Source organism: Harpia harpyja, chromosome 3, assembly GCF_026419915.1.
Source record: "Harpia harpyja isolate bHarHar1 chromosome 3, bHarHar1 primary haplotype, whole genome shotgun sequence".
NCBI classification, from domain to species: Eukaryota; Metazoa; Chordata; class Aves; order Accipitriformes; family Accipitridae; genus Harpia; species Harpia harpyja.
In genome coordinates this window covers 43,544,994-43,571,182 of record NC_068942.1, presented here as the reverse complement: position 1 = coordinate 43,571,182, position 26,189 = coordinate 43,544,994, and the positions used below count along the sequence as shown (strand labels likewise).

General features: G+C 47.0%; 1 long non-coding RNA gene across 3 annotated transcripts; it reads left to right on the top strand.

Moving 5' to 3' along the window:
- On the top strand, nt 1-24,648 carry LOC128139629 (uncharacterized). 3 transcript variants are annotated; one of them, XR_008234450.1, is made up of 4 exons: nt 1-153; nt 11,493-11,560; nt 16,101-23,124; nt 24,430-24,648. It is a non-coding gene; the product is annotated as an uncharacterized LOC128139629 (long non-coding RNA). The 3 variants fall into 3 exon arrangements; XR_008234451.1 differs by lacking the exon at nt 1-153 and adding an exon at nt 11,262-11,378; XR_008234449.1 differs by lacking the exon at nt 1-153 and having other exon boundaries at nt 11,425-11,560.
- The last annotated feature ends 1,541 nt before the right edge of the window (nt 24,649-26,189 follow it).

Here is a 26,189-nt window from a genome sequence, read left to right as displayed (position 1 = left end):
ACACAGAGCGCATTAGGACCAAGGAAGCCAGCACCTGCGAGAAGAGACAGCCCTAACATCGTATGGAAGTGCTATTGCTTGGGATCTCTGAGTCAAGTGGGCACCCTGAGCACGGGGAGCTCTTTCATCCCCTCTGCAAATCCTCCAGCCCAGGTAAGGATTAGCTGCCACCTAGGAGTTTGTGCCTGGACAAAAAGCGTGCTGGATGGGTACCTGCATGGGGTAGCATCACAGGATGATTTGGGTTGGAAGGGACCTTAAAGATCATCTAGTTCCAACCCCTCTGCCATGGGCAGGGACACCTTCCACTAGACCAAGTTGCTCAAAGCCCCATCCAACCTGGCCTTGAACACTTCCAGGGATGGGGCATCCACAGCTTCTCTGGGCAACCTGTTCCAGTGTCTCCCCACCCTCGTCATAAAAAATGTCCTCCTTATGTCCAATCTAACGCCAGCCTCTTTCAGTTTAAAACCATTACCCCTTCTCCTGTCACTACAGGCCCCGGTAAAATGTCCCTGTCTTTCTTACAAGCCCCTTTCATATGCTGGAAGGCGAGGTACCTGTTGGGTGTGAGAAGTTGGGAGCACCAGACAGCAGAAAGAGCGTTACCTGCTGCGAAGCTGATAAACAACTAAGGTTGATGTTAACCAACCAAGTGGGACCGACCCCATCTCTGCCTGGGCCTCGCTGCCACTCCGGCTTGGCTGTTGCAGCAGAGGTTGGAGGCCTTTGGAGCCCTGCACGTGTGTCGAGGAATTGCTGTGAGCAACCAGCCGCTCCCCTCCCTCGCCTGTGCTGCAACCCCCCCCTCGTGGATAATAATGAATGGAAGTGACCTGTGTAATGAGTAATTGGCTTGGAGCGCGGCGCTGGCTGCAATTACAAGTTCATCTGTACGTGATGTTACGCTGCACGGCTCCCTAACTATTTTCAACACAATTGGTTTTCATTATGGAAAATGCGTTCCCTGAAGGAGACGGCAGCGGTGCGGGCGGTGGTGCACAGCGGCACGGCAGAGCCGGGCTTCGTCTCGGGCACGAAACGCACCACGTGAATGCGAATAAATGTCAAGTCTGGGGGAAGCGGTGCTTTTTCCGCTCCCGTGCCAAGCTCAAAAACGCGTGCTCGCCCTTCCCCGTGGCCAAGGAGCTGTCAGCAGCAGGGGGATGGAGGGAGGGGAGCACCCCCTCGCCTCTCTCACCCCCGGCCACCGCAGCTCCTCTGGGGAGGGAGCAGACGGGCCCCCTCTGAGCTCCCCGTCACCCCTCACTGTCCCAGTCTCCCCCTGCGGGATGGGGGCGAATGCCCATCACTGTCCCCAGGAGGCCTTGGCACCGGCACGGCTGGAAAACTGTACGGGGGCCATCCTCCGCCTGCCAGCTCAGGGTTTAGAGGCGTGCCATGACTTACTGCTAAGTTATGCTCTGTTTTATTAAATATTTAGCAGCGACTGTTCTAGAGATTAGTGGTGAATGATAGGAAAAAAACCCAAACCGCACAGATGACTTTTACAGTCGGGTTTGGTGTACCAGTACTCCTACGCCCGCATTTCTCTCCCAACAGGAGCCAAATTGCACAGCTTTATGTAACCAGCTATATAAAGAGCGCCTTGAAGGAAGGTGAAAATGCCGCCCACCCCCCCCCCGCCCTCGCCCCCAGCACCCCCTGCCCTCCCCCAGGTGTGTGGGCTGCTCACAGCCCAGCTGCCCACCCACGATGGAGTGCTGTTCCTTAAAGATGCCTAAATGCCACTCAAAGATGCCCAAGTGCCAGCTAAGTGCCCGATGTGCATCGGTCACTGTCTGCACCCTGGGAAGCTGCTTCTAGCTCTGGCATGTCACTGCCCGAGGTCTTTTCGTGGTCAGGGGTGGGGGGACGGAGGAAGAGGAGGGGGAGTTTACAGGCACCATGCAAAGCATAAATTGGGCAGTATGTTCAGGCTGAGACCCTTCGTTCACCTGGCTGCAGAAGGCATTTGGGCAGGGTGAGCAATGATTCAGCCTCGTGGCTTGTATCTGGGCCTTTCAGGGTAGTGCAGGGGCAGTCCCTGGTTTGCTAGAGAGATCCCAGGACACGTTATTCTATGTGTGTGTATATATATATGTATATATATACACACACACACACATATATGTACTGTGTGTGTATATATATATACACACACACACTAGTTTCTGAAATTAAGGCTGCCTCACAGACCCGTGTCCTGGAATGTCTGCAGCAAAGCAGGCATCGCACAAAGGTTTAGGCAGAAAGCGCGTGGGTCGCATGAGCTGGAAGCTCGGAGAAAATCGTAGCAGTAGCTCAGCATTCCTGCCTGAGCCCAGCTCAGGGATTTGCGCACATCTGTGGCTGCAACTGCATTTTCATTTTCATCCTGCAAATGATTTATAAACAATGCCTGGGGACAAGCATGGATTTACCGGCTCACTCTCTCATTCATAAACATGCAGATGCTCACCTTTCCTAACTCTTCTCTAAATGTTTTCCTTACTGGTTTTAAATGACACCTAGGAGGATGCGAAGGGTGGCAGTGAAGGGAACTATGCCTCTATTGTGCACATAATTACAAAACAGTCATGTAAAATACATAATTGCTTGAGCGAGAACTGCTTAAAATATGAATTCGGACTCAGCTGGCAGCTGCTGTAGCAGGGGCCAAGAATGCCGTGGGAGAAGGTGTCTGTGCAGAGGTTAAAACTGAACAGCAAGGCACAGGGGCCTGGATTGCAGTCAAAACTCTGCTGCTATGGTGACTTTCAGATCATTTTAATTCTTTCCACCTCCCTTCTCATCCCTTCTCATACCTTCTCATAGGTGAAAACAGTTTTATCCACCTCATGGGAAAGAAGTGTTGTGGGAAGCAATTTCTATGTGTATGTCATGCTATAAAGGTTTTCGTAATACTGATGTAGATGTGAGCTTCAGATTTTCTCATTTTTGGAGGGAGGCAGGGTTTCTGAATCAGCCTACTCAACACAGAGCTAGAAGCTAGCTGAGAAAGCAGCCCAGCTCCACGAGCACTGCCATGCTCAGTGGTGTTGGAAATCTGAACTCACAGCCATGAATTTTGCAGTCGTAGCCCCTTCCCCTGCAACAGCTGGAGCCACAGCTCTGAGGGGGGCTTCTCTGCAGCCAGTGTACTTCACGGAAGTCAGGAGAAAAGTCTTTGGGGTGATATAAACACACTATGCACCAGCATAAGTCCAGCTGCCCGTGACAGGGCTGGAGGCTAGAAGAGGGTTTTCTGTGAGAAATACCTGCCCAGGGGAAGGGGATCTGCTTAGGCTGGTTTCACCATGGGAGCAGTGTGTCTCAGGAACTCTTTGCTCTGGACCTCCTTCCCTGTATCGCTGCTTCACATTTTTCCCTTCATCTTCCTTGACATAAGCTAGATTTAGTGCACGGATCTGGTCTTTTATGTTTGTACAGCTCCTTAGACAATATGGCCTTTGAGCACTTATTGTAACATGAATATCTTAGCTGTTCACATTTCCTGGGCACACTTACAATATTGTTTAGATCCTTTTTCTTCAAATGTGAAAGTATCGGTAATGCAGGTTGTGCTGGTAGTGCAGACTGACGCCAGTTTACTTCAATATGTACGAGATTTCTTCCTATGCAATACAGGAACCTTCCTGAAGTCAAACACGAAATAAGTCATTACTCCCTTATAAAGTTGCCGCAGACAGTCCCCTCCACTGCCATTAGCTCAGTGCCATCTCCTCGTTACGCACTTGCAGAGAAACGGCTCTGTGTGTATGTCTGTGTCTGTCTTCCTCTCCCCCCGCTGCCCCTGGCTTTCCACAGTAATTGCCATTCTCCTCCGTTCCCACAAGTACAGGAAGACCTACAGGAAATTATATTGCTAATTAAGCTATGGAAGAGAGTACAAAAGCCCTAAACTATAAATACTCCATCTGCGTTAAAAACCAGTGACATGTATTGTCATTGCTGGTTGGAAGGCAGCGCAGCCAAGGAGGTAGGTAGAAACTTTGGGGAGTGGGCAGCGCAGGCAGCGTGGTCTCAAAGGGTCTCTGATCACTGCCCCAAGACTCAAGTCACAGCATCGCTGCGGCAAGAAATCAGGATTGCAAGCAAAACCACGATTCCTCGGTTATCCAGCTTTTCCAAATACAAACTGCATCAAATTACAGGTGGTGTCCGTAAGATTTTTATACAGTGTCACACTTAAAGTAGCTGCAGGAGCCTTTCAGGACAGGTCCTCAGGGTGCGGTGTGGGACACCTTGCTGGGTCCCATTCGTGTCACCGGACCAGTTGCCAGCTGACCATTTCCCCTGAACACCTACCTTCTGCCCGGCACTGTCATGCCACAATGTGCCTGCGCAAATCTGTACTTCACGTCGTCGTCCGAGTTCCCGCCTGTAATATTCTGAATTGCATGCAGAGATCTTAAAACCGCATTCTGTTATTTTGTACTGAGGCAAGTGGCTGAAGAGGGAGGATGGGCGCTGGGAATGATGCCTGCAGCGGAGCAGACCTGGCGAGGTTTGCCTTCTCCTGCTGCACCTACAGACTCCACCTTGGCTACCAGTTTTTCTTTCCAATGAGAACAATCAGAACTTTTTCCTTTTTGATGGAATTTAAGATTTTCACATTCTTCACAGGCAAGAGATTTAAGAAACATACCAAATATTCAGAGAGACGTAATAAACCTTGAGACTCAGCAATGCTGTGTATGCAGTAAAAATATCATTTCTAGGTCATGGAAATAGGTTAATTCAGCACTTACAGGAGCTGAAATCTGGTCCGCAAAAGTACTTAGACAGAAAATGTCACTACAGGTGCTTCAGTTCAAAGTTCTGATCCTCAAGACCTGTGCTGAGATGCTGAGATGACAAATACGAAGAAGTTCTGGCCCATTAACCAGAGCTACAAGAAATGCCAGCAGCGCTCCTTCCCCCTGAAATGGTCCAAGCAGCATGAGATCAATTAGCTAAAAGACCCGACTGTTTCTTATGACAGGGGGCCATGGCGATACACTCTCAAATAAGCTTGTGCACAACTGGGCATAACTTTGGTTTGGTACATCATTCTGTTGGACACAGTTTCTTTACCATTACAAAAATACGAAGTCTTACGCTACAAGCTACATGTAAAAGGACACATTTCCGATGGAAGCACTCAGAATTAAGGCATTTACAGAAATAAAGTTGTGCTTCCTTCCTTAACTTTGTAATACAGTGCCTTTTTGTTACAACGCTGCTTCATTACTTGATTATATGTCTCTCTGGTGTATGTTTCTTGTCTAATGTGCTGGATGTTGTGCAGTGAATGAATCAGAGTGTTGGACGGCCCATCCTGCCTAGTGAATGAGGCAGGTGTCCTGCAGGAAAATAATGCTATAACCAGCTTCTACTGTTATTTGTGTATGCCAAGAAGCCAGATCAAAGTGTTTCGAGCAGATTTCATCTCGCCTCTGTTTAGCACCAAAGGAGAACTTGCACCTGATGTGACCTAACAGCTGTCTGCTCCCTTTCCTCTGCCACAGCTCCCAGGCAAGGGGTCCTCCTGCTCCTGGTTTCTGCTCCCCTGGGACTTAGGGAGGTTGCCTCTGCCAGCTCAGGGAGCAGAGCCAGCTCAGAGGGCTGCCAGGGCTGGTGTCAATGCAGGGAGGGAGAAGCAGGACTTCTCCTTTCCTTGGCAGCAAGCTGTTAGGTCAGCTCAAGCCATAAATAATATCAACCGCCGTCTCTAAGGAAGGTCTTTATCCAACAAGCACATTGCCCCAGGAAAAGTGCTCTCCGTTCTTAATTAACTGCCCAAGCTACAACACACAAACTCACTTCTGTACAAAATAAAGTCCCTGCAAAATGAACTTCCCTGCTTACCACATCCTATCCCAGATGAGAGAACTGTTTGCTCACAGGATTTCCATGCGCAGCCCTGGTGCAGCAGGATGAACACACACCAGACACTGATGAAGAGCAGACAAACCTGCTCACCAGGGGGTTGTTTCTCACTGGACACCCCTTCCCTCCCCAGGGAAGGGACGGCTACAGAAGGCTTGCAAAACCCAAACCTTTGGAGGAAAGCTTGTGACTGCATTGAATAATGCAGGCTCTGCCTCTTTCCCATGGTTGCATGAGAGGGACACATCAACCCATCTCCCCCAGCACACCACGGGTACCAAACACCTTTTTTCTGGTTTGCAGTAGCTGGTTATCTGGTTACCCAGCGAGGCTCAAAGCTCAGCATGAGTCACTAGGTTGCTGCAGCAAGCAGGGATCCATAGTCCTTCAGGATCCCTCTGCGGTCAGTGGAGGGAGATAAGCAGAGCAGAATCATAGAATGGTTTGAGTTGGAAGTGGCCTCTAAAGATCATCTAGTCCACGCCCTCTGCAGTGAGCAGGGACAGCTTCAACTAGATCAGATTGCTCAGAGCCCCATCCAACCTGACCTTGAATGTTTCCAGGGATGGGGAATCTACCACCTCTCTGGGCAACCTGTGCCAGTGTTTCACCACCCTCACTGTAACAAATTTCATCCTTATATCTAGTCTACATCTACCCGCTTTTAGTTTAAAACCATTACCCCTTGCCCTATTGCTACTGGCCCTGCTAAAAAGTCTGTCCCCATCTTTCTTATAAGCCCCCTTTAAGTACTGAAAGACTGCAATAATGTCTCCCTGGAGCCTTCTCTTGCTCCAGACTGAACACCCCCAACTGTCTCAGCCTTTCTTCACAGGAGAGGTGTTCCATCCCTCTCATCATCTTTGTGGCCCTCCTCTGGACCCACTCCAACAGGTCCATGTCTTTCCTGTGCTGAGGGCTCCAGAGCTGAAGGCAGTACTCCAGGTGGGGTCTCACCAGAGCAGAGGGGCAGAATCCCCTCCCTCGACCTGCTGGGCATGCCTCTTTTGATGCAGCCCAGCATACGGTTGGCCTTCTGGGCTGCGAGCGCACATTGCCAGCTCGTGTCCAGCTTTTCATCCACCAGTACCCCAAGTCCTTCTCAGCAGGGCTGCTCTCAATCCCTTCATCCCCCAGCCTGTATTGATACCAGGGATTGCCCCGACCCAGGTGCAGGACCTTGCACTTGGCCTTGTTGAACCTCATGAGGTTCACATGGGCCCACTTCTCGAGCTTGTCCAGGTCCCTCTGGATGGCATCCTGTCCTTCAGGTGTCATCCTCTTTACCTTCCCACAGGTGCAGGTTAGATGGATCTAACACCGCATGCTTCACTGCCATGACCTTTTAGCACTTCTGGAATATGCCCAGTATTTCCTTAGTGTAGTGCTGTAACATACTTTCACCTTTTTATTTGATGGCTTGTAAATAAGCTTTAACAAAGCTGCATATAAGAGGATGGGTGTTCAGTCTCATAGCAGCCTCCTATGCTCAGGGTGTCTTCACTTGTGGTACAAACCTTTCTTGTGATTTTTCTTTTTGAGAAGCTCCCAGCTGTGCCGTGAAAGGATGAACAAGTCCTCACCTGCCCTACGCAATTTCACTTTAGTAGACTGAGCTTGTTAACTCTTTCTCTGCTTTTCTTCACATAACTTAGAAAAACGATGGTCTCCTACAAAAACGACTACCAAATGTGCCTCCTGAGGGTAGGGAAACTCCTCCCTAAAGCAAATGCTGCACATTTGCTGATGTGGGGAGAAAACCAGGGGCTTCCTAAGGCAATTGTTAAAGCTTCCTCCTCTCTCTGGACCAGCAGAGAACCAATAGCTCAAACCCCAACCCACCATGAGCTCAATGCTGAACAGAAAGCACATCAAGATGAGCAACTTCATCAGTCAGAGCCCTGCTCAGCAGTCCCCTGCGACCCAATTCAAGGAACCCACCTGCATCCTGACCGCCACCAGCATTGGCAGGCGGGGGTGAGGATGGTTCCCACAACAGCTCCTTCTCTTGGAGAGAACCGCTTTTGGCTGTTGGATAACACAGCTAGTGTTACAAGGCACATGGCGTTAGTCCAGGCTGAAGAGCTGATAGGACTGGATTTGACAGGCGGTGTGTGCACCAACACATCACCTTTTTAATGACTCAATTAGCGACTTTTTTTTTCCATTAGCTCTCTGCTTCATTAAGAGTCCACGAGACACACACTAGGAGAAAGAATTATGGCAAAGCAGAAAACTGTCAATTAGTCCCTGCGCAATTTTCAGATGCATGCACCCTCTGTTTAAATAACCTGTATCAGCTATGCCGTAACACGGTGCATGTGCATATACATATGCATGTGTGTACATATTGCATAAGGTGCTTATATTGCAAGGCAAAGATAGGAAAAAATGTTCTTTTGTTTGAGAATACTCGTATCATTCTGCTAATGGAGAAAATAAATTTGCATGAGTTTGGACATGCAGTTGTATTAGGATTTGTAAATAATTTATATGCATTTTGTCAACAATTTAAACTAAATAAGCTATCTAATACCTTATAGTTGAAGTCATTAGGCTTTATAAGGCTAACTCAAAAATGATGTAAGCATAATGCAAGCTGTGCAACAAAAGAATAAGGACTCCTGTTCCCCCAAACTGGGCTGTAAATGGGATTTAGGCGAGCATGCATTTGTTTCACCTGATTGAAAGATTTAAGCCTATTCATATGGCTTTGGTCCAGGTACGAGGGGGAAAAAGGTCTTTTATCCTTGTTGTTGTGCTTTGTAATAAAACAAAATATCAAGGAGTAAGAAAAACAGAGGCCTTTTTGTCATGTCAGGTATCAATACTTTTAGGGAGTAAGTCTGTATGTCTGTTAGTCTGGGTGTGAGAGCTTTTTCTTTCCCTTGCTCCAAGGTGACAGCTAGTTCGGAAAGCTGGGCTAATGTCTTCCATGCGGATAAATGCTGAAGGTGGCATTTCACAGCTGTTCTCTCCAGAGAGCTGAGGTTGGAAAGGGATGATTTATTTCCACCTGTGAAATTCCTGGGTTTGCTACCTGAGATTGCTTTTTCTCACTGGTACTTGAAGTAGGTATTCCACTTGTGGGTGAGATAATGATGAAACCATACATACCTGTGGGTTTTATATCTAGAATCATACAAAAATCCTTTCAAATCCCCAAAAGAATAAGTTGTCAGGCTGAATATTCAGTCTGGGTCTCTTAGAGTAGCACTGCCATGAAGAGCAGGATGATAATGGTGCACATGAGGTTGGATCAAACGGCGTTGCCACTTTCTGAGAAATGGGTGTTTATAGCACGTTAACACTAAGAGAAAAAGGAAAGCCTTGGGCATTAAATCTTTTGGGAAAGGACATGGCATGGCTAGATAGGGAGGGGTGGTAACATGCTGGCATAATTTATGCCACAAAGTGCAGGGAGAAGTGCAAGACCAAAACCTATATTCATTGCCCCTCATGGCCAACGTGCTGGAGCTGCAGAGATGAACTGGAGCTGCACTAGCGCAGCCTGGGATGAGGCACCCCCAGAGCTGCGGGAGGGCAGCTTCGCCCCATGCATTATTGTGTACAGGAATGGCAGAAAAAGCTCTGTTCTTGCAAAAAGCAATGCTTTTCTTGTTGAGGGTAGGGTCTAATGAGGTTTTATCATAAGCTTATCATCTAGCCTCCCACCCAGTTTAAGGTTGTCCCACAGAATGAAAAATTTGTGAATTGATGGGGATGCTAGCCTGAGTTTTTCCAAAGTAATTGCTCAGATTTGGAAACTCTTTGTTCTCTGGCCAGGATGACATTATTAAAATGTGTTGACCTTCCTGAAAATCTTGCTGATCAACTGAAACGGGCAGAAAGCAGGCAGAAGTGCAGCATTCCCAGTGTTGCTGGCCAGTATTTGTGTCAGATATACTTCCTTTATTGCTCTAAAGCAGTGCAAGGAAATAGATTTTTTTAACGCTTTAGATATCCCATCCATCACCTGAATTTTTCTTGATATCATTGCACCACTCTGGGGGGCATCTGGCATCTGTTTACTCATGCGCTGAGAGCTTGCCTAAATGAACTGCTGATGGAAGCATTCGGCATTTCTCTGCTCATCAGAGCTGTTTTATTTGTTTAATCAGCAGCTCTGTGCTCTTGGTTGTCTGTGTCCTGTTAGGCAGTGACTGTGCCTCCGTGTCAGTATTAGATGAGGATTACATTGCAATTCAGCTTGATCTTTCCATTCAACATGCAGCTACGCTTACTTTTTTATTTGCGTTAGGCCGGACCATCACATTGCAACTGAGCTACATCAGTTTATGCCTGGTGAAGGGCCCTGCAAATGCAGCATTCTTCAAAACGCTGTAAAAAGCAGACACTGATAGATTAATTGCCCACAGCACTAGCAATGATCAAAGCAATCACTCTCAGGTGAGGCTGTGAAGAGAAATAGGGCGAAGCCATGATGATCACACTATTGCTTGCAGGAATAACATGTGTTTGCCTCTCTCTGTACCTCACTGAACTCTTTGGGGTAAGCACTCATCCCTGGAGACCTATTTTTGTAATGGCAGGAAGTTGGATAAGAAGTGTGAGAAGATTTGCTGTCTGCCTTCCCTTGCCTGCTTGTTGTTTTTTTCAGAAGTCATAGCAGGAGGTGATGAGAAGAGGAGCATTAAGATTGGATGAAGAAAGAGTTCTGTTACTGTCAGTGAGGGTGCGGTTCTTAATGGGTCTTGTAGCAGGCATATTAAAATACATATATTAAAAAAAAAAAGCAAACCGAACAACAAAACAAAAAACCAAACCAGTACCTGCTGTTTTCTCATTGCAGAAGAGGCAGGAAGAAAATTACTTTCAAGACGGATTTAAAGGCAGTTTGTAAAGGGCCAGAGAAGGCATTTCAGACAGAACTGGTAATGCCATGTAACCACAACAGATACAGCCTTCCAGACAAAAATTAATTCTTTGTGCTTCATTATCAAGTCCCACATAGATATCTGACGTCTGATCGTTTGTGCTGATATTTTACTAATTCTTTTTGCGCCTAATTGAGGCTTGCTATTATCCTAGAGGAAGGCTAGGGGATATGGCATCACTAACAGACTGATCCACTGGGTTTTCTGTATTCATGAGTCTCCACTTCCATAAAGAGGAACTGGAAATCCTTTTCACCAGGGAATAATGTACGAGGCTCAGAGTGGATGAAGTTTGTGTGCTCTTTTTAATAAGCACTGCTTTTCTTTCTATAGACACTCGAGCTCCCTGAATTAGAGCGCTGCCTGAAGGGACAGGTATTATGAAAAGAGCTGCCAAAGCCTTTGTGTGTCAGTGGGAAGCCCCTGATTATCGCAAGAGGATCTAAATGGAAAGGTGACATTCAAAAGACCATTAAGATAAAAGCCAGGATGAATTTCTTTCCAACCTCACTTAATAGAAACTTTTGTTTAAAATCACCTTTCCTGAGAGAAGGAAGGAAAGTCTGACCTATGTGATTTGATATACACGGCTTACTCCTTAATTGGGTACAGTCAGCTGCTTAAGAAAGCAATAGCTTAGCCAGGAGAGGTAATGAGATTAATGGCGGAGGTAATAAGAATGTCAATATAAGTGACAAATATGTATTTCTAATCTTTCAGCCATGAAAGCCCAATGGAGAACATAGTACCAGCTACTTCCAGATGGTCTTCCAGGACAACAGGCACAGGTATTGTATAGACAAAATTGCCTCTATCGGGAAAGTCAGCTTTCCTTGTGCATGGTTTTGTGGAGCTTTAGGAAAATGAAATGGGGGGGGGGAGCTTATGGCTAATTTTTGAGTTTCTGTTTGCTTGTCCTCTGGACTCCCTGCAAGATTGTTGCCTATGGTGTACTCTCCAGTGCTCTTGGTAGCTTAGTTTTGAATGAAGTATGAGACTGGGCTGTGTCCTTTCTGCCTGAAAACTGTCCCACAGTTTAACAGTTCTCCCTGCTTGGCCAGGGCTTGTAGCCCAGAAATATTTCAGATCTGTCCCATTTCTTCTGTTATAACCGTGTGACTTTTCCCAGAAAAATACATTACAGGGGCAGGGGTGGGGGGTGTTGAAGGGTTGATTTGTTCTCCCTTCTGAACATTAACCAGATTGCAATGTGAGCCTGAGACTTGAAAGTGTGGTTTGAGGAAAAAGTAGTCACAATCACCGTTAATAGTGACATTTGCCAAGCATAAAATGTATTAGGCCTGATTTCCATCTGGCCTGTCCTTCCCCTGTACAGCTGGTGATGCTGTCAGCCTAGCTGCTCCCTGGGAGCTGCTACTGATCGAAGTTATCCTGTAGCTTCGAGATGACTCTGGCCAAGATCTCAAGACCCAGACTGGTATCTAAACAATGCTCCTCTCTGCTGTGATAACAGACATTGGCAGCAGCACAAATCTAACTCGCTGTGTCTTTGCTCACCCCTCATATACTATCCATGTGCAAGTCTCAGTAGTAGCAGAAATAGGCAGTAAATGGATTGCTTAATTTGCTAAAGTCAGATCTATAGGTATCCACTTGGCTGTACGATGATGTGTTGCACTGCACAGCTGGGCCTTATAGTTCCCAGCTATTGTTGAAGGAAATGTATTAAACGAGTAGGTCGCTTTTATTATGTAGGATCCGTGCCAGTTCAAAGCTGCCTGCTGCCTTCGTGAGTTATAGCAGGCTTTTTCCACAACAATTTCCTTTTTTCCTAAGGGTTGTCTCGCTCTCTTGCAATGCTGGATCTGAGGTCCTAGAGCCCCTCCAGCAAATCCGCAAACAGGTACAGAGCCAGATCCGCAGCGTATCGCATCGTGCCTTAAATCGGGCGCTGCAGCGGGTGGTTGCAGAGAGCTGCCCTCAACCCCTGCCTCCCACCCGACTTCTTGGCTCACCACCACGTTAAGGCTGCTTGCAACTCAGCACCAGGCTCAGTTGCTTTGCAAGGGAGCTGTTTTAACCTTTGGGAGTTTAAATACTCTTATTAAATTCTCAGCATAGTAGGCTGTGATTTTGCTAACTGCACTTCACACAAGTCCCTGTTTCTGTGCGTGACTAATATTTAGTCACAGCTGGGAGAGTTTTGTCTTCACAATGATTTGAGCAAGAGATATAAGATGCAGCATGCTTGGCAAGTGGTCCCATCCACTGTCATGTTATCAGGGTTACCCTGGGGAAGGTAGAGGAAGCGATTTCAGGTCATGCAGGATATCAGTGGTAGAACTGTTGCCACAAGAGAGAGGCTTTTTTGCAACATCTCCCGTAAAAAATGCCTCATTTAGTCTGGAACCAGAAAGTATTGATGACACATCTCTTTTACAAGGCAAACTGGGGGAATGTCCTCAATAGTCCAGAGGCGTAAATTCTTGTTAGGATGCTATAATGACTGTCTATTATGTATAAACTAATTATATCACTCTGTGTGTGTATACATATCCTATTGTTTTCTTTTCCATCTACTTCTAAATTTCTCTCTCTCACACTATTTATTTTAGAATTTTGTGTTGGGTTTTTTCTTGATTTAGCATAGAGTTGAAAAGCAGTCTCGGCCCTCATGGTTTTTCCTGTTCTTCATAGATCCGTCTGGCAAAATGTCTTAAAATTGCCAGAGCTAGTAGTAGGTAGAGGCATAGCTCTCTGTTACCTGCTATCGTGGGAACGCTTAGTTTCCTGCTTAGAAACGATCGTGCTAACAGCCAGCTCCAAGGAGTTGAAGATGAAAATAGCTTGAGCCCGTCTTCCTGCTGAAGCAGAACTGTTATCTTGCATTCACTCACTATCGCTTTGTCCAACTTAATTTTAAATGTACCAAGCAGTAGAGCTTCTGCCACTTTACTCTTGGGAGATAATTTTGCATATCTCACCGCCACAAAGTCCTTCCTGATACTCCACATTTTCCTTTCCTATCTTTACCCTTGAATGCTAATTCTATCCTGGTCCATTCTGCTAATTGGCTCCTTGCTCTTCATAGTATTTAAACCCTCTCAGGTCTTTCCTGTCATCACTTGGCTGTGCTACAAGCATTAACTCTTTGAGCCTTGGTCAGCATGAATAGAGCAATTTGCTCCCTTTTGAAGAATAACGTATTTAATCAATGTGTACATAAATTTCTAATCAAAATGTTGGTTTTGATTAGAAACTGCAAAATAAAGCTACTTTGTTTTTAGCAGTCCACCTAGATGTTCTTTACAGTCATTCATTGCATTCTGTTCAGTTTGTTCATATATCTAACTTCCAGCTATATGAGCTAATGAAAGGGTGCTTAGCCAGGCAGATCTTTAAACGTTTGCAATACCCACAAGTAAGAAGGTTAATAGCCCAAATGATCTAGAATTCGCAGTTGCCTACAGCATGAAAGCTTTCTTTTGCATTTTTATTGTTTGAGAAGCGACAAAAGATCATTGTAAATACTGCGAGGAGCTGCATTGGGCATGTGTAGAAGGACACGTCCCTGCAGTGCTGAATGTGGCTTGTTTCTTGGGGCAAGTATGAAGTGCACCAGGGGTGCAGAGACCAGAGCCGTCCCATTAACCACTCGCTGAAATAGCTGGCTGAGAGAGTTGGTCTTTACCTACAAAGTTGCTGATTCAAACAGAAGCCCCTAAGCTGCTGTAGGGAAAGGACAGACAGAGGACACGTCCCTCTCTCCTCACAGGGTGAGTAGCTGCCACTTCAACACGCCTGTACCCATGGCCAGCGGGCCAGCAAACCCAGGGCTAGGACCTGTCACATGTTTCGGTACACATGGCTCTTTATAGCCTAAGCCACACATTATTCCTTTCTATTCTGGTACTTCTTTCATAGTTCTTTACACCTGGAGAGCTTTTTGAATTGGGCTGCTCCCTGAATAACAGAGCTATCCTCAGCAATGCTGAATAATTCATATTTTGTACATATTTACAGACAGTCCAAAGCTTTTTCCTGATGTCCCAAGTGCTTAAAGAAAAGGATGTGTGACCTCTCTGGCATCAGATAAATATGTTAGTAAACCATCCATGTAAAGCTGTTGCCTAGTCTTTGTCCCCCAGGGCAGGTCCTCTGGATGCCGCCCATCTGCCTGTCTTGAGCTGCTATGAGCTCCACAGCAATCACCAGTGCCAGGAAGAAATCAGATATTCCTGCAGGACTCTGGCAAGGCGAGGATCAGGGTTTGGAGCTTGCAATCACAATCGATCACATAAAATGAGAAGAAGACAGGAGTCTCTAACAAGCCTGTGACCCATCAGAAGGCAGCATGAAGTTTGCAGAGAGACATGAAATCTCTTTTAATGAGTGAACCACCACAGGGGCTGGATGTGAACTAAACCCTTTTGGACTATGGTCTTTAGACTTCCCAGCAATAGGGTTGCCTAAAGGGCAGTTTCCTCAGAATATGGGATAAGCAGTCTAACAAATGTACATATGCCCCAGCAAAATGAATTTTAAATGAATCTACCAGCTAGAATTGCAAGCTTAGTAGATTCAGGGGGCATGTGATAAGGTGGAATATATTTGGGTCTCAGTAGCACATTTGAAAAGAGTTCCTCAACCATCATTCAAATTGCCTTGGCCCTGACAAAGACTCAGCAATTTTAAAAACCGCCCAAAGCGCTGCTAATAAAGGATAGCTGGCAGTAAGGTATCAGGGGAGAGCACAAGAGAATCGTGGGGTGGTACTGAGATGTGCAATGTTAAATAGTCTGCAATCTGTATTCAGAACTATGCCCATGCAGGAGCCAGGTGGGGGAATAAGCATTACCTGGCTGCTCTTCCTGGAGAGTACTGGACAGGGAGGAGCTGTGGGCTCAGAGAAAGGAAAAATGGCTAGAAATAATATGGTGAAATGTGTGGAAAATGCAAAGTGATCCCAAAATATAACTACTCACCGGGGCCAGCCTGGGGGCAGAACCCTGAAAGAGGTTTAAGCTTGGTAACAAACAGAGTGATACGTAAAGCTGCAATGCAACAGGCTCACTAAGATATTATTCTTTACTGATTTCCATGGTATCTGAGTGCTGCAGAGATTATATAAATAGACACTTTCTGGAGACACTCTTCTCCCTACTAGGATATGTTAGGAATTTTTTTTACCAACTTTTGTATTTTGCAGTGAAGGGGTGGGCTAAATTGAGAAGACAGGGCCTTGTATTCAGGCTTGGTTACAATCAGATCATCCCATTCCTGTGAAAGAAGAATGAAGGCTGTACTGATAATATTGCTGGTAGCACTTGTCTGTCCTGAACTCATGCAAGCTTCATCCTGTTGCAGAGAGGACCACTGCCGCCGGTAAATGCCACTGATGTGAGCGCTTGTCTCTGAAGCATGCCCCTGCTCAGGAGTCAGAGCTTGAATCTAATCCACTACTGAAGGACCAGCCAGAGGACTACCCAAAGCACCAGCGTGGTACCTTTGCAGCAGCAAGTGTGGGAGAACACGTGGGCTGCTGAATCTTCAGGCAGATGACATGATATTTTATTGCTCTCTATTTCTAGAAACCCTGAACCTTCGTTCCTAAGTGGCGTACGGTGCATTAGTGATAGTGGGAGGTGGCAAATGCATGATTCAGCATTGCCTAGGTCTTTGCCCTTCAGTACAGGCCCATCACACATGTTGGAAAGAGCTTTTAACTGTGGGTGGGAACGGGCTATTTGGCTGTGAGGGCAGTCCAGAAGGATGCTCCTGGGAGAGGGGCATGTGCCTCTGCATGTGCTCTGGCTCTGTCCCTTAAATCTGCCCATCTTCCTAATGCATTGCACTCCTTCACCTAGTTTTAGGTATGTTTTAGACCTGTTTCCTACGGAAGGAAGTTTTGTGCAATCTCGTGGACTACCCATTTTGTCACCCTTATGTTTGAGCCTGTTAGCCAATTTTGACCAAATTTGACAAAGGCGGCCTCAAAAATAGCAAGGATCCTGTAAGTTTCACCAAAAAAAGTTGCATGCAGGAGAGAAGAAGCATCGTTCCAAAGTTCGCCTCTGAGAGTCACCAGTGCTGCAGCCCATGCCAGCCTGCATGCTGTCATCAAAGTACTCTTCCAGGGGAGACCTGCAAGGCAAAAAGAAGCTGTATTTTATAGGGATAGGAGGAGATGAGACCGAATTGTACAACAATTCAGCCCCAAAGGCAGTCAAACCCAAGGCACAAACCCCAAGAGAGCATGCCTGGTCATTTCTGTTGCTCACTGGGCTGCTCCATCCTGCTCTGGACTCGGCCCAGCCACCAGCAGCTGGATGGTGCTGGCTGCGTAGGGTCAGGGACTGAGGTCAGGAACAGCTGAACAAACCCTGTGTCTCTGCACAAAGAAATCTTAATGGGAGGAGGAGGAGGAGGCAGTGTCCAGGATGTCCCCAGATAGTACGCTGATGTCCGTGAATCATAAGTTGCTCTGCAATCACAAGGCTGGGTCCTGTCCTTTTCCCCCAGTATAATCCTATTAAAGATCACAGGGTTGCAGCTCGTTATGCGAGAAGAATTTGACCTACGCTTCCCCCCCAAGCTGCTGTAATGAGGGCTAGTCTGTGGTGGGGGCTGTTGCTATGCTGAGAGGAAGGCAAATGAGGCAGATGTTTGAGGAAGGCATTGTGTTTTCTTAGTTTTTAACTGCTAATAAGGCAGCAGAGGAGAACAGCACATCATTGACTGATTCAGTGTGTCTTGGGGCTGGAAACACCCTCTGTTTGCAGCTGCAGGAGCTGCTCAGCTCTGTTAGCCGTCCGCCCTGGAAAAAAACAGGACAACAGCTGGAGAAACGCAGCTTCTGCATGTTTCCTTTCATGTAAAATTACAGTGGTGGGCTTATTCCATGCTGCTTTAGTCTAGCTACACCTTAAGTACATTAGAGCCCCACCCTGGAAGAGGTTGAACTGGAGCTGAAGCATGAACATAAAGTAGCACAGCAATAAAATTACACTCTTGTGTGTGCTGGCCCATCACTGGCACAGGCTTCTCTTGGAAGCAGCACAGTCTTCAAGCAAAGACCCAAGCAGAGAGAGTTTGTATTGGGGGGGACCATGCAAATCACAGCGCATCAGTCCATGAACGTTAGAGGTCAATTAATATCGAGGGTCATTTTATCCTCAAAGGTCCTTGAGCTTCCTCGCAGTAAGTCAGATGCCCGCAAGGGTGTCATGCTTCACAGACACTGCCATCTGCGAAAAAAAGAGAAATCGGCCAAATGATTTGCAGCCACAATAATCTAGAGATGACAAACGATGAACAACAGCAGAGTCGTCAGCTCTATCCAAACTGAGCATTAACTGTTCCTGTGAGTGCCAATAAAGGAAAAAAGGTAATATTTTATGCTGCCCTGGGATGTTCTGCTTGTACTTTATAAACGTGGAATTTCACCCACCTGCCTTTGTGTGAGGCAGCTTGTGCTACAGTGCCCAAGAGCCTCGCAGGCAGCATCGCAGTGCTTTGGCTAAGGCTGTGCAGCAAACCTCCGAAGGAAGGGCCCCTGGCACAGGTGCCCTGTGCCCTGGCCCTGCAGCAGCCACGTGTTCCCTCCCAGCTGCTCAGAAAGGCCACCAGTGCACAGCATTCTCGGGGGATTTTGAATAGGTATGAAGCACTTTAAAACACACTTCAGCCCGCTAGAGCAGCACAACTCGCTGCTACTGGGGAAACGAAGCTGTGCTCATAGAAAGCCATGGCTGCAGCTAGTCCTCGTCACCTTGTTATAGGTGCATTACAAAAAGCCATTAAATTATTTTACTTTAACCCCTTTCTGTATACCTCCCACACCCCTCAAGAAGTGCTAGTGTTTCAGCTGGATTGAGACGACACCCCCCGAGCCTGGCTGTGCGGGCAGCATCAAGTGTGGCAGGGAACATGTACATGTAAAGGGCTGCTTGAAACTTGGGGTATACTGTTAGCATGAAGCCCTCATTCTTGGTTTTGTTCCAATGCTTAAAGGAAAATACTCTTTTCAGAATCGCCCAGGAAACAGAAATCACAGGAAATTCATACTGCAGACGTAGCTACATTTTTTTTTTCCCTTTGGTGAAACACGCTTCACAGACCTGGGGTAGCTGCTGCTTTGAAGTGACACAATCTCTGCCATTACAGTGGAGAGGTTTGAGTGCAGATATTCAGCTGTAAAGAGTGGTGGAGGTGACAAGGACCATGCCAGTTTTAGTCAGCAGTTGTCAAGGGTTTCCCGAGTCCGTATCTCCCAGCAAACACTTTATCAGGGAGTGTAAAAGCCCTGCGTTCCCAGCTATTGCATCTCTTTCAGGGAAGGGCTGGGGATGTGTGGCAAATATTGGTGGGTTCCTGAGGAGCAAGGAAACTTGTGGGAAAATCCATGCATCGTACTGATGCAATGCTGCTTGCCAAGCAACTTTGGAAACCTTCCTTCATGTTGTTTGAAAATTAATGGAAAATAAGTTGCTTCTGAAACTTTTTAGCGATTTAGTATTTTCCCACTGGAAAACATTTTCTTGCAAAATATACTACTGTTTCTCCCCATGTCTGTAGGGCCTTTATTTGGTGGAAAATGCATCTGGGCCAGTGTTAGTTTCAAGCGGAGACAAATAAAGCACACAGGTGTCGTCTTCACATGAGCTAAGGTTGAAACCCTGGGTTGCTGTGGGTGCAGATAATTCCTGTTCAGGACGGACCCTTGCACATGGCAGCATTTGCAGACGGAGCAGATGCAGGCTCTCAAGCCAGACATCAGCACAGAGGTGAGAGTTATCCTTCTGCTTTGCTACCCAACTTGCTGTCTTACTGAATAAATTGGCTGCAGCTAAACTTGGCTCTGCTGTCCAGGCTTCTTTTAATAAACTTAAGTCTCCATCAGAGTGCTCCAGAAAGTTTGATATGACATCACTGCTGAATAAACAGAAACCAGTATCGAGTGGATTTGCTGGAGAGTGCATTCAAGACCTCAGCTATAATGCCAAAGTTCAGGGTGATTCAAAATACCATAGATCCCTTGTGATTTATAACCATCTAATCAGTGCTTTAAAGCAGTTATGGACAGGCAGAGAAAGCAAGGGTGACCTACCACGAGTATTACTTGCCCATGAGAAAAGAAAGAAAACAAAATGAGATAGTACCATTCTGGAAGCAGTTTAAAGCCCTGATGTGCCTCTAGATACCTGTCTGAAAAGAGACGCCCCATAGCCCCAGACCCATGAGGCTGGTGGGGATATTTGTATTTGTTTCAACAGGGCGGGCTCCAAAGCAAACGCTCTCCTGTGTAGCCTTTCCTGCAGCCCAGAGCAATGGCGGCACTAAACTTCAGCCAGAACCAGGACAAGTCATCTGTACTTAACTGCATCACTGTTTCTCCTCTTCACCCCTCCACCACCACCATGTGCCAGTAAACTCTTACTGACCTCTACTGTTCCTCCACCTCCAGATGATGTGGGCAATCTGCGTTTGTGTGGTTGCACCAACAGCTTGCATCTAGAAAACCTGGGTCACACCGAGGGGGAGGCAAAGCTGGAAGGGGCTGCGCTCGGCAGGGGAGGTTTGGAGGAGACGTGCCCAGGGAGAGCCATCAGGGAAAAAATCTGAGCTGCCACGTGGGCACCTTGGAGGTGCTTACACAAGCAGGACAAGACCAGTTGTTGTTTAAACGTTTCTAGGCTGTCCACAGGCACTAGGGTAAAGTTAATTGTCATCGAAAGAGGAAGCTGCATTTTGTGGTCGAAACAGTATTTCCCAACCTTGTGGTTACCAGAGTAGTCCCAAAGGGGCCACAGACCAGAGGAAAAGTGCATGGCAAGTGCAAACAGATAGGGGAAGCTGTGTCTGATGAATATAGGCTTCTGCTGCTCAGGTGATAAAAGAATCTTTCTTCTCCCTCTGCCTCTGACATACCTAGATACAGGCTTATCACAGCAGGCTGCTGCCAAGCAGCTCCCTGGGACAGCACCGCAGATGACTGTCTTTCAAGCTGCCTTCAGAGGGGGAGCATAGGAGAAGGTGCCCCTGGAGGAAATGTCAGAGATGGAGAAGCAAAAAGGAACAAGCCAGGAGGGGAGGACCAAAAAAAGAAAGGAAAAAGGTGCTGGAAAGTCAAAACAAAACTGGAGGGGCGGTTAACAAGAAACTGAACAGCTGAGGAAGGAGACACCAATGAACACAAGGCACGGACCAAGCAGCCAGTACTGAGGTGCTCCGACAGGGGTTAAAAATGGGATGGTACAATAGGACTGATGTGGATGTCTGGGAGATATAGTTCTGAGTGTAAGTTTAGACTCTAGGGTGTTAATGTGTATTGGAGCAGTTGAGAGAGAGAGGAGCTTTAACACGGTCAGCATCAGCTGGCCGTGTGGACAGTGGCTGGGAAGCCCTCTGAGCAAGCTGTAAAAGCAGCAGAGAGGCAGGTCAGCATTCAGATGCCCAGTCCTGCCGTGTCCTGCACTGACACAGCTGCTACGTGTGCCGGGACTGCCGGCGGCTCCACAACGACGAGGGCCTCCTTTAGCTCAGGCTCCCACCAAGCACCCTCATCACGTTGCCTCTGCCGGCATCAGTAGCTGATTCCAGCCCCTGAACGCTGTACGACTTCTTGCTCCAGCAAAGCAGAAAAGAGTTAACTCCCCCTCAGTTCTCCTCCAGAAAAGAGAAGATGGAAATGTTTCATACTGTGCTATTTTTAAATCGTTCAAGAAACGTATTACTAGCAGAAGAACAGCATAACTGACATTTCCCAGAATCAGCTGATGAAAGTGCACAACACAGTGCACTCCTCTTGGGCAGTCCAGGAAAGGTAGAACAGCTTAAAATACCTTGCAAATAGAAAGAAAAAGCAGGAAACCATTACAGTGCTCTGTAGGCAACACCCCAAAGTCCATTTTAGCTGTTAGCCATTGTACTTAAGGCAACAGAGAGCAATTAAACAATGAGACCACTGCAAGGTTTGTTTCCCCATTGAATCCTAAAAATAGCTCCAGCTCATTGCCAGTGAAAGGTATCACACTGACAGGGCCAGAGACCACAGGCACCTATCCAGATGTTACATAAACCTCTGTAACGAGGGTATTCTTTAAAGTGGGGGGGTCCCCAGCCATTTAGGCTGCGGGATGGACACTTGGGAGCTCCCTGAGCTGTTGACATCTCTCCACTATCACCTGGGCTGAGACCCACCAACTGGCTTCACATGATCTGCTAAATGACTCACGTGTTCCTTATGGAGGCAGCATGTGGCATCAATTAATGTACTTAAAACTCACTCAGAAACAGGCGCAGGTAGGACAACTCATAACAGCTGCATACGAAAGGGTCTGAAATGTCCCATATAATCAAATAATTATTGCTATGCTCAGACAGCAGAACATTGTCTTTCTGAGGGCTTATTATTTCTAAGGGCTGTTAAAGATAAATTTTGCAGTGGTTATTCCAAACTAATTTTCATGTAGAATAAATTCAGGTATTAATGAACTTGGGCTCTTCTGTGGCCTGCATGAGGCAGGAGGTCAGGCAAAGAGATTACCCTGGCCTCTTCTGAATTTATAATGTCGGAAGGAATGCAAGCTCCTTGTCAAAACACACCAGCAAGCGATAGAGCCGGCACTGCTGGGAGGTGCGCTGCAGTGAAAAACAGGTGTCCTGGAGAGCCTGTCAGAAAACACCCTTCCTGTTGGAGTGGATAGTAAAATTTCTACCCAGATCATAAATGTGGCTTCCCCACTTCCCCTTTGTTTTCATTACGGGCCAAAAAACCCCCCCAAACCCTTTCTTCCTTGGTTTTGAGGAAGCAGTTTGAAATGCAGTTTCTGTGTTGCAGCTGGCCAGCGCTCTCATTGCGAGGAGCGAGCGAGCTCCAAGGCGAGCGTCTCCTGCCAGCTGAGGAACACCATCCTTGGACAGCTCGGCATGCCCCAAAGTGCTTTTGGTGCTACCTTCAAACCTGGCGTGCACAGCAGTCCCCGGAGCAGCGCTGTGCACGTGATGTCCCAAGCCCCAGCAGGGCTTCCATCACCTGCCTCCTGTGCTGCTGCGATGGGGGACGCTGGAGAAAGCACCTCCCAGCCTTTGAGGCGTTTGTAGGAGAGAGCCAGTTACCAAGTCTCTGAGCAGTACAAGCAAATCTAATGTGTGACTTGCTGTGCCTTCCTCACTTGCAAGCCATCATTTGTACATATTTGTCGTGGTACCTAGCGGGAGGCAGGCAAAACGCACAGAGATGGGGAAATTCTCTCAGTCACAAAGAAGAAATATTAGCAGATACCAGTGGTAGCATAGATGTGCCCTTGGACAAAACAGAGGCACTAGGAACTGCCTGGGGACCCGGTACAGGTTATACACTGAACAGCAACTGTGCACAAAGACGCAGGTATGTTTTGATTCAATCCTTTGGCTGCAGGGCACCTTTTAGATATAAGGAGCCTATCTACTGCAGGGCAAGTACTGCAAGTTAGTTATAGATGGTTGTTAGAAGATCACTAAAACACTTTGTTCTCCAATAGAAACTTTGTGTTCATGTCACGAAAGGGATCTGGAAGCACAGTGGTGACATTTTCAGTCTGGCTGTGATGGTACTGCATCTGGAGAAAAAAGTACTCCTGCAAGAGGGTTTAAGATTTGATGCTCTCCTTTCAGGAGGCTCGTCTCTGTACAAACCTCAAGTTTTCTTCCATGATGAGATTTTCTAAAGTGTCAGGCAGATTCGTACAAAATGACTAGGCCTATTTTGCTGTGTACTTCTGTCCTCCTACATGGCCTCTGCCAATGCAGGCCACCAGTGGCTCCCTGGAATGGTCATGAACCTTCGATCGGGCGGTCGGGTCATGCTGCTTGCAATTCCCCAAAGGCAGGGTTTGTCTGTTGTACCTAGAGCTGAACAACATCCTATCCAAGGAACAGACTGGCAGTGCTCTGGCCTGAACAAACTCCTAGTCCGCTTCTATCTAACATCTCCTACCAAAGGAGGTCTAAGCTGCCTGTGGACACTTAATCAATGAGCAGAGTGATGGGGTGGAAGGACAGTGCTTGTCTCCAGGCCACATAGATGCAGAAGCTGTCACAAAGAGGCGTTAAGAATTTGTCCAGGGCTGCAAAACAAGCGGGCAGCAGAGCCAGGAGCTCACCCTCCCACTTCTCTGACCCAAGCACGAGAGTAATATTCCCTCCTGTGCAAGCAGCCCTAGGAAGGGCAGCTGAGAAGGGATGGGTGTGGGAAATGCTGTGTGCAGGAAAAAAATGAGCGTATCCATTTTTATTCTACATTTTGTATGTGCAAAGGGGGAAGAGGTGGTGCAATTTGCCTAGAGGGCGGTTTCCACAACTGGAAATATTTAATTAAGTAAATGATTTTCCTAGTAGTATTTTAAAAGGTTATATCCCCAATTAACAGTGCATTAGACCTAGCCTGAGCTCCATTTTGATATGCTCAGTGGACTGTGAGGAATTTACTGTCAGCTTAAGAGAGACAAAAAAGGTAGAAGTCAAATTGGTGGCAAAATGCAGTTTCTGGCTCCTTGTCAAAGCACCCGCATGCCTCATTGCCTTGGTTTAAAGCCAACAGACTAGCTTAACAGGGCTGTTTATTACTCCCTTCCCTTCTACCTATACTAAAAATGAGGTTTCAGCTGCAAATCCTCTCTTTGCTAAGTTTTACTTCTCTTTTTTTTTTTTTTAGATAGATACCCTTTCTTAGACTGCCTTACTCAAGCGCGGCGTTTGCATACAGCTGATAAATGCCACCTGGTGACGACGTCTCTCAGGCCATTTTGAACACTATCCTGTCTCCATACCAGCTGTTTCTGCTGGGAACATTATTGTACCGTGCTGCCAGACTTGGAGCCAAATGATCCTGGGGAGAAGGGGAGAGGGTGTTAATGAGATAATAAAAGTGTACGCTCACTATTTTCTACTGCAGTGTAAATGTGGCTTTTTCTTGACTATAAACCCTGTTTAGCCATTGGAATGTGGCTCCGCCAAAAAGAAATGTTGATTCCTTTTTTTATTGCAGCCCTCACAGCATTGCACCACATGAATTGTCAGCCTTTTCTTCCTCTCTTTACCAGAAAGCATCTGCCCTGTTTCCTTCAGGTCCCGCGTAGCACAGACACCCAGCGTGGTGTTCAATTCCTTTGTACCAACCAACCTGCTGTAAAGACAGCCCTAGGAGATGGATATAAATGAGGGACATAAGTGCCCCCGCTACAGCAGTATCCCTTACTGCTTAGGGGATGGGACTAGCTGAGTGTCTCCACAGAAATACATAACTTCAGAAAAGGAATTGACTGTCTACCCATCTTAGGTACAGCAAACATTCAACAGGGAAAACAAAGTCCCGAAGCACAAGAGCCACGTCTGGTGCCGGAGCGGCTCAGCCACAGCCCCACTCCCATCCCTGTCGGCACTGCCAGGCCGGTTCCACACTCAGGAAGGGGACGGAAAATGGGAGCAGAGAAACAAGTGGCCTTTCTTTCCTGCTCATCACTCATTGAGGGCGTGACTCCCACCTCTGAACTGCCCACAGTGCCATTGGCCATTACCCTCTAGGTTTATTTTCAGCCAAGCGCTTTCTCCTATAAGGTTGTGCTGGGTCCCCGTGGCCAAAGCCTCTCTCTTCTCTTTCTGCAGGCTCTGCTGAAGAAGACACTGCTTAGCCCGTATCTACACCCTACTACACAGTGTTTAGCAGTGATTCAGCTCCTGGTGTGCTGAGACCACTGCCAGCTGTACTGACAGATACAATCTCAGCAATACATTGTGGTCTCTTTCTTATCTGTTTCTTTCTTTTCTTCCTATCTTATCCTCAGTGTGTCAGCTGTTTGCAGCAGGAGCCTTCCTTGTACGTGCCACCCACCTCCATCGGCAAAGGCTCCCAAACCACAAAATACTAAAAGTTAGCGATAACGGGAATAGTCAACTTAGGGCAGCAATGTTTAAAGAAGTCAGAATTAGGGGTGAATATGCACATGATTTTGTATACAGCTACCCTAAATTTTAGCAAAGCTTTGGTCTGAAAAGTCCTACTGTTCCTACAGTCTCTCCTTTCCTGAACGGTCATATTCCTCCTTCATACAAATGCAAGCAGAGCTCCCAGAGAGCTAGCCTGTGAACTTAGTTAATTAGTCAGCGTGCTTGGGGGGAACACAGATTAACACCTGGCTTCATCCCTGTTGCCAAGCTGTCTTCAAAAACCTGTTTAGGAGGCAGGGGAGGCCTTCAGCTGAGAGGAGGTTTTAACGAGGTTCCTGTATGCTAACCTGGAGCAGAGTGGTGAGGATTTTGCTCAGCATCAGTGCTGCAGCCTGCATGTAAGTGGGGATTTGTGGAGCGGGATGGGGCAAGGGGCTCCAGCACCCTGGTCCAGCGTTGCCTGGCAGAGCGAGCAGGACACAGAGGGGTTTTTTTTCCGTCCTCACCTACTTCCCTTTGGTTTTAGTA